This window comes from Ipomoea triloba, chromosome 10 (genome assembly GCF_003576645.1).
Source record: "Ipomoea triloba cultivar NCNSP0323 chromosome 10, ASM357664v1".
In the NCBI taxonomy this organism is placed as follows: Eukaryota; Viridiplantae; Streptophyta; class Magnoliopsida; order Solanales; family Convolvulaceae; genus Ipomoea; species Ipomoea triloba.
Window position 1 is genome coordinate 11,873,031 of NC_044925.1, and position 9,355 is coordinate 11,882,385.

The 9,355-nt window shown below is 42.5% G+C and overlaps 1 non-coding gene across 1 annotated transcript; it reads left to right on the forward strand.

Moving 5' to 3' along the window:
• The first annotated feature begins 333 nt into the window (after positions 1-333).
• On the forward strand, positions 334-436 carry LOC116033740. Its single transcript, XR_004100912.1, has one exon. It is a non-coding gene; the product is annotated as a small nucleolar RNA R71 (small nucleolar RNA).
• The last annotated feature ends 8,919 nt before the right edge of the window (positions 437-9,355 follow it).

A 9,355-nucleotide genomic window follows, 5' to 3' on the forward strand; every position in this document is an offset into this window, starting at 1 on the left:
GGAACTTGGGGTGTAGATTGTGTTACCGCTTGGACACCTTGCTTGGGACTTTGCATCATTTGCTTCAACATATGCTGGATGGAATTCAGTTGGGCTTGCATTGCCATCTTGTCATCAACCTCAAACATCCCGGCCAGTTTTTCCTTCTTTAGTGGTTCATTCATCTCATTATACCAATATGTCGTGTTTGAAGTGATTCTTTCTATCAACTGTTCTCCACACTCCCGGTTAATGTCCATGCAGATTCCCCCGAAAGATGATGTATCAAGTATGGTCTTTGAGCTATCCAATAGCCCCTCATAGAATGAAGAAATAAATTCCCCTAGGGTGAGCAAATTTTTAGGACATTGCCTCCTCAACTCCTTAAACCGCTTCCATGCTTCACATAGATTCTCATTCCCATATTGTTGGAAGTTTGAATGAGCTTTTTCAATTTCGTGGCCTTTGATGGAGGGCAATACTCTTGCATGAATGCCTTGTATAAATGCTCCCATGTGAGAAAATGGTTGGCCGGAAAGGAGTTGAGCTAACTTAAAGCTTGATCCGGAGTGAAAATGGGAACAACCTCAACTTTATAGCATCGCTTGGAATCCCGTTCATCTTTATGGTTTGGCAAATCCGGTCAAAATGCACAACATGGGCCTTGGGGTCTTCAACTCTAGCACCTCCGAATTGATTGGCTTGGACCATTTGAATGAGGGAGGTCTTGAGTTCAAAGTTGTTAGCATCAACCCCCGGATACACAATACAATCCTCTCCCTCAAACTCTAGGGCTAGATGGGCTGCCATCGATTATTGAACACCTTGTTGAAACATGGGAGGTATTCCTTGGGGGAAGTTTTGTGCAAATTGTTGGAAGAGATTGGGATTCATTTGATTTAGAAGATGTTGCATCCCAATTCCTTGCCCTTGTTGTTGTGGTTGAGGTTGTTGTTGTTGCCCATAACCTTGGGGAATGCCGCCTTGATAGAAGGGAAATTGTGTTTGTGGCATCCCCATTCCACCTCCAAAGTAGAGGTTCACATTCGGATTCGCCAGGAATTGTTGTACCGGTATTTGGATGGGAGGGATCGGTACTTGAGGCACATTTTGTTGCCCACCTTGGTTTTCCTCATGATGTTCCCCTTGCCTTGGGCTTTCTAGAGTGCTTGTTCCATTAGGGGAAATTTGCCCAGGCTGCTCGTGTCTCCGGTCTCTATTTCAATCTCAAAATTTTCAAATTCCTTGAGCCACCCGAGCAAAATCCTTTTATCCCTCCTTATGTCCTTCAAAAGCTCTTGGTTATGGGGAAGCAAGTTCACACTCCCCTTTGACATCGTTTGCATAAACTAAGAGGACACCTAGCAACAAACACCAACAACACAAACTTGGAAGCACTTTGGTTATGGGTTAGTTCAAATAAAGCTTAAAGAAAAATAAAACAAAAATAAAAATAAAAAACTTGATCTCCTAAGGATTTACTAACCTTAATGCTAGAAAATAAAGGTAAAAACTCAATACAACCAAATTTCAAATCCCCGCCAACGGCGCCAAAAAGTGAAGTATGTTTAGTGGTGATATGAAAATGGGTTATAAATGTCGTTCCACCGAGGATTGGGGTTCATGGCACGTAGAAAGCCATTACCTAAACTCTATGCACTAAGGTCTTGGAATCCATACGGATCTAAGCAAATCTAGGAGGTAATTCAAATGGGAAAGGTGGGTTAGATTAGGTATATTGCTCTATTGATGCACTTGACACTTAAATTGGGGGAAGAACATTAACCCATGTTCTTGAGGCAAGCACTAAGGAATCCAAGTTTCCACAAGAATTAGAACAAAGGTTACCCCATTTCCATGGTGTATCAATCTAGGAGCTTTAAGAACAAAAGCTTTGTAAGCCCCAATCTACCCCTATTTCCATAGAAGGGAAATTGGGTTTGAGATTGGGAAGGCTCAAGTCTTCTATCCAATTCCAATTGTGATGAAACACTTTCCAAACACAAACAACAATCACTGCGCAATAATCATTGAAAGATAGAATTATAACCCAACTTAAACTCAAGAACCCTAAATGAGTGTTCATCCCCTTTATGCAATAATCACATAAATAGTATCAATAGAAGCAATAAACACCAAATCTAACCCATAAAAAGGACTACTCACTCATAGTTAAAGTAAACATAGTAATTTCAAACAATGAAATCATAAAAGAGCAATAAGAGTAAATAAGAGGTGAAGAAGAGGAAAAGAGAGTTTTACTATTAAGTGGTGAAGAAGAGTGTTGTAATCTACTCCAAATCCTTGAAATAAATGCTCCCAAGTGTTTCCAAGTATAGATCTAAGCTAATCTAAGCTAATAAATGCTATAGAAATGAGGAAAAGTAGTTCTAAGCTAGCTAGGGTTCGAACTCCTTCACAAAATGCAGAAAAATAACTTTTATACTATACAGGGATCGCGACATCCGGCCTAGTAAATGGTCGTTTGCTAGACCGCTTGGCAAGGTGAAATCTGCGGCGGGGCATGCTGCCTACGATCCGGCCGTTTGCTAGGCCACAGCGTTCAATTTTCCAACTTTTCTCCCGCTTCGCATTCCGCTGCTCCGATCCTCCTTGTGTGAAATCTAGGCTTCCAAAGTTGTTCCATTATGCTCTAAGAAGCCTCCTATTGACTCGTTGTGACCCATTTTATCTAGAAACATCAAACCACACAAACAAATCATAGATTCCACTCAAACTAAAGCACTATGTTATCAAAAATGGTTAAAGCATGGGGTAAAAAGGGGTCAAGAATCAAAGGCATCAGAGGTTCTCCATGCTGTGACAAGCAGGTAGAGGAGTTGAACTTCCAGTTGGCTACTACCAACTCAGGACAAGAGGCCGAGCAGCGACGCAATGAGCAATTGGCTCTAGCCTTTCAAATTGCCCGCCTGGTTGCGCTGACTACCTACAAGGAGTCGGAAGTGTTCTGAAGGGATGCCGAGCGGGTTGAAGTTCTCAACCAAGATGGGTGGTGAAGACTACCAGCTGGGCTTAGCGGATATGTAGAAGACGATCTATGCTGCCCTGGCCAGCCGCTACGAAGGCTTTAAACTGGAGAACTACGGGTTCCCATCTGTTTTGGATGAGGCAAAACAACACTTAGCTACCCCCGGTCTTGACCAGGGGGATGCAGCCCTGGACCATCAGGCTGCGGGACATGCTGGCGGTGTGTAGATTCCTTTGGACTCCGAGTACTTGGGCTCGGCCGCTAACCAACAAGCTCTGGTTAGAGGCTTTACATCGGGCCTACTCGATTTGGAAGTAGATGAAGGCGCGTCTGGCGGCCTTGTGATGCGTCACTCAAATGCTACTGCAACTGTCTCAGCTGCCCTCGCCTCTGGACCAACGAAGGAGACTGCTGGCCGATCAGACAACTAGGATAGTTTTTTAGCAGCTTTCCTTTCTGCCTTCTTTTTTGTAGGTATTTGCCTCCTTCGAGGCATTTTTTCCTTTAATACTGCCTTCTTTACTTTCCGTAATCGCTTTTATTTTGCATGCGTATTTACTTTGTTTTTGCTACGTATTTTTCGCACTTAACCTGATTGGCTACCAAAACTGGCTGAGTTCCCCCACGAGGATTCTTCTCGAACTGATCCATTCGCTTATTCCCCAGCTGTCAGCCTGATCCGCCACAAAGCCTTCATCTTTTTCGAGGGACTGACAGACTGCGAGTTTTCTTTTCACGGTCACTCGATCACAGTGCACGTTACCCTAGGCATAGGTTTTTTTATTCATCTCCAATCCATTTTCTGTCCAATAAATATGACCATCTCCCTTGAAAACCTCCAAAGTTTTCTACTTTCTTGATCATGGGGCCAAAGAAGGACTCTAAGGAGCGCGGTGAGAGCTTTGGTAGGCGGTCTTCGAGGTGTCTGGCCGAGCGAGCTCGACTAGAGAAGCTGCAAGTGCGGAAAGCCATTCAAGGCAGTCGCTTATCGGGTGACCTTCCCAATGATCACTTGGATGTTAATGATGACGTTGAATGACTTGAAGCACCTCCCGTCAGGGAAGTAAACCAACTGGTAGATCCTGACTACGTGGCTTTCTTTGCAAAACTTCAAGGGATTATTGATCAAAACTCCTAGAGTGGCGCTTCACTGGCCTTTCACCATTCTAGGAAGAAGTGCATGTTGTCACACCGCCTGAAATTCCTCTCTCTTCCCCAGAAGTTGTAGATCCAGACAGGTTTTACAAGTGCATGCGCCGTCCTCGTAAGAAGAGATGAGGGCTGTGATCTGATGTAGTTTTCCGCTTTGTATGATATGAATAAACTGCTCTTTGTCTTTTCTTCTTATTCTTTAAGGTGTGAAAATGCCCGCTGTCGACTACTTACGCACGGTAGCTTGACTGGTCAGCCCCTGATGACTAACACACCAAACCTCCTTTCTCCTTGACCTAAAAAGGCTAGTAATTGGCCGGCTTCGCGAGGGAGGGCGACTGGTCAGCTCCTAACAATAACTCTGACACCATCCTTTTCTTCTAAGGCCTGAAAAGGCCAATTGTCAGCCGACTTCGCAACGAAGCGCAACTAATCAGCTCATGACTAGAAAACTGATAAGTGCCAAAAGTAGCCATATTTTAAGGGTCATTTAGGTGTGAAATATGCTATAATAGATGTCCATTAGGCCTAGAAACACGCTAAGATAGGGTAATTTCATTGCATATAGGTCTAGGGACTAATCTTGTGTGTTTTTATATAATTTGCACAATTCTTGCACTTCGCAGGGCATTCTGGCGACACTTCAGTAAAACGGACGTAACCGGAGCTAGGAATGGGCGACACTTCAGTAAAACGGACGTAACCGGAGCTAGGAATGTCCAAATGATCAGTAAAACGGACGTAACCGGAGCTAGGAATGTCCAAATGAGGAGTAAAACGGACGTAACCGGAGCTAGGAATGTCCAAATGAGGCGAGGCACGGACGTAACCGGAGCTAGGAATGTCCAAATGAGGCGAGGCAGGTGGCTATGGAACCGTATCGACGAGAGCTACAACATAGAAGAAGACAGAAGAAGAAAATTTCACCACGCATGCTCACACGCGTGTGAGCCGCGTGGACGCGACACAACGCGGAAATTATTAGGGTGAGATTTTGGGGGCTATATATATGCCCTTTATAGGTCTTTTAGATCAGTTTTCAGTAGCCCCTAATAGCTTTAGATCTTATTTCTCTTTCCAAATTCTTCCCCTTTGGGGAGGAAAACACTCCTTAGAATAGATTTAGCTTAGGATTTGAAGATGAAGATTATGTTGATTCAAGCTTCTTTAGGTATAATTTCTCTTCCTTTAATATAAAGTTTGAATCTTTACTTTATTGCTTTGTTTTCCTTGTTTCTATTTATGTTTATTATGGTAGAGTAGAGTAGTTGGGTGTGTGTGCCCTTGTTGATCTATGGATTGATGCTTATAATTTGATATTATGATCTTGGTTTTGTGCGAGTATGATTGATGAATGTATGGATGATGTTGTTCAATCTTTGCTTCTATTTCCAGCTGGGATAGGTAGTAAACTGAGTGGAAGTGAGAGAGTGCGCGATAGCGGCCTCTCACGTGCCCAACTCATCTATATCTCCGCTCTTAATCCGAAAGGATGAGATCCGAGAGGAGTGGTAGGCTAGGTGTTCGATGAAATGTCTCAACTGAATGAGGATTGAGAGTTTGAGTGTGACGCCACTCAATACAAAGACCGTGACTCCTTAGATCAATCCCGAAACCCAATTCCAAGCTACCTACGATAATCAATCCTTTAGCTTAACTTTGGCATGCACCCCTTCCCTTTACATTTTGTATTTTCTATCTTATTTTACCTTTAAAACCTTTACCCAACCAACCATGAACAAACTTTCTCCCTATGATTCTTGTAACTCTTACCTTTCAACTTCCTAAATGCCACACATATTCAGTTCCCATTCGCCATCCTTGAGAGACACGACACTCGGGGAGTCTTGACTCTTCGTTTTACCACTTCACCTTCACTCCCACTATACAAACATCCATCAAAATGGCGCCGTTGCCGGGGATGGCAAACGGTTCTTGAATTGTGTTGACATTTTTGAAGTAGATTTGTAAGAGTTCTTGAATTTCTTTCTTTTTGTTTATATTGTTTTCTTATTTTTGTTACTTGTTTGAGAAGTGAGCTTATATTGCCTTGTATATCTTGTGCTCACTTGCAACTACTTCTAGTTGCATATATTTGTTGTTGGCTAAGCTTTGTGCAGGAAATTTTTGTTGAAAATCATTTGAAAGCTTGCCAATGTATGCTCAAATGAATCCCCATGATTACCCACACCATGGAGGACAATCCTATACAAATCCTCAACCCCAACCATATCCCTATTACCCCCATTCCACCTATACTTACCCTCCACCCACATACCATTACCCACCTCCATACCCTTACCCATTTCCACATCACCAATTACCACCTCCATATGCTTATCCATTTCATACACCCAATCATCACCCATACCCATATGAAACACCACCTCCACCTTTCCAAGAAAATTACCCTTCACAATACTCCAACTATCAAGAAATTGACTCGCTAAGCTCCAAAGAAATATCCCAAAACATAGAGAGTAAGCTTGGGCAAATGATGAAACAACTCGACCCAAACTATACTTGTTGGTCCCAAGGGGATGGGGTACAAGTCTAGAGGGGGGGTGAATAGACTTGTATAAGATTTTGCAAATCTTTTCGACCTCTCGTGTGTATTGGACTTAGGATGTTTAGGTCCGACACATCACAAGACGAAGACAAAGTTTTATGCGCAGCGGAAAAGTTATCCCCTTTTAATTAGCACGACTTTGAGTTAGTTCGAGAGGTGTGGTTATATGCAGTGCAGAGATAGGTTAGCGAGAGATAAAAACAGAAAGTAAATGCGAGAGAGATTTTTAAGTGGTTCGGCCAACCCGCCTACGTCCACTTCTCTTCTAGAAACTCCCTAGAAGGATTGCACTAAAACTTCCCTTTTTAGTACAATATCGAGCGCTTGAGCTTTGATCACGAAGCCCGCCTCAAGCCTCAGGTTTTTCGCCCCGCTTCTTGTTACTCCACCTCTCGAGCACTTGAGCTTTGATCACAAAGCCCGCCTCAAGCCTCAGGATCTTCACAAGACAGCTCCCAGGTTACTCCGCCTCTTCTTGCCTTCTCCAAAGCAAGGTTGTTCCGGTTGTCACAGGTTGTGTGTAACAATCTCCAATCTGACCAAAAGCTTTTGTTGAATGATATTCCTTGTAGAGCAGCTTTGGTCACCTTCTAGATATGTAGTAGTTGAAGCTTTGTAACTCTCTCAAACACTAAGATGTGTTTTCTAGCAGTTGTGAATATCAAGGATGATATTCCAGATTAAGCACTTGCACTTTGAACGTATGAAATAGACACCTCTTATGATAGCTTAGAATTCGAACCTCTTTTGAACTTGTGTCTTCACGTCCTTATATATGAGAGTTGAGGAATAATTCCGTTGGAGGAAAAATTATTCCGTTTGAAATCTGTCTCCCATGCCGATCATGGGACTTGCACATTTTTAGCATGTTTCATGGAGTGATGGTTTTGTAACTTGAGCCTTTTGTCTTGTAGTGAATATCCCATATTCCACTATCTTGAGTCCATGCTCCACTTACTTCTTTTGGCAAAAGTTACTCTTTTTATATTCCCATTGATCCTTGTTTTAGGGAATAAGACCGACCTTGGATTGGTGCACTTTCTATCCATTTGTTGTGGAATTCTGACGTGGCATCCACTTCTGGCTGTTCTAAGCTCCCATAATATTCTTTCGACACCTCCTTAATATTTTATCTCCATGATATTTTTCTTCTCCAAACTTAGATTACTTTATCCATGCATGTTCACTGCCATTCAGTCTATTGGAGAAGTACCAGTTCATCGAGACCAATGTTGATGTCTCGACTACTTGATGTCTCGTTCCCATGTCTCGAACAGGATTGATGTCTCGAGAGATTCCATCTCTCGAACTCTGCTTATGTCTCGAGACTTAGTTAATGTCTTGCAGACCCTTATTCATCTAGTAATGTCTCGTGCCTTCTTCTGATCTATCTATAAGCTTACTACAACACGAAACTTCTAAGATGTTCAAACAAGTTTACCTTAAGCTTAAATATTTCCCGAGTTGAGCTCAAATACCCGATTGTATTTTCGCTCTTAGTTTACTTGTCGAACTTACAAGTATATCCTATCTATCGAGACTTAGGGGATTGTGAATTACATTTGGTATCATCAAAACCTATTACAATATGATCCTAACAATTTCCCCCTTTTTGATGATGCCAACACTATACTTACTTATATGGCTGATTTTCAAGAAAATAAACGTTGATTTTATTTTCAGCGCATACGGTAAGTTTGACAAGGAAACTGATCTGCTAAAACATGAAGTAAAAACTCACGCAACACCCCCAGCAAAAGATATGTATATATTAAAGATAAGGGAATGTTTTACAAGGAAAAACTTAGCAGAAAAGTTAAAAGAAAGCAAAGAACAACATCAAGATATTTTCAAGAATGCATGTAGACATCGAGTGCTTACTGCTTGTCTGCTTTCCTCTTCTCGTTGATAGCTGCTCGTGTCTTAACGAGGTCTTTAGTGTTTACCAGATTTAGGTAGCCATCTGATACATCAAGGTAAAGATAATTGATGAAGGCTTCACCTATGAAATCTCCTTCGATTACCCCATCTCTCCACCATTCGATGCATTCTTGAGGAGTGAGGCCGCTGTGAGAAGATAGGTCAGTTTTGGCAAGAAGACTTACTATGATTCCATTGAGATATTCTGTTGTGTCTTCTTTGAATCCTGATTTGTAGTTTTTCATAAACTGTTCGTCCTTCTTCTCTTTGGCCATTTGTTGTTCTTGCCTCTTTCTTCTCCTTTCTCTGTCTTCTTCTCTTCTCTTCTCAAACTCCAGTGTACGCTGAACCCTTAGATTCTCCTGCCTCTTGGCTTCCTCCAGTGCCTTGCTTGTTGTTCTTGGAACTTTCGGAGGAGGTCCAGTGGTTAAGGGTTCACTTGCTGCCCTTTTCTTGCTTGTTGATGTCCCTCTTGATCCTTGATTCCCCTAATTTTCCGCCTTATTGGCATCATCTAGTTGGGAAAGGAGAGTGGACATACCTTCAAAAAGAGATTGAAGTTGAGCAGGGACTTGGTTCGACAGGTCATCGAGTAGTGCTTTGATCATATCCTGTCGAACTTCGCTGGAGTTCCTAAAGGCTTGAAGCTCATCTCTCAATTTTGCAACTGCTGCCTTTGCTTCTGCAGCTTTTGCTCGAGCTTCTGCAGCCTCATTCGTGGCTCGTCTACCTGCATCTTCAGCACA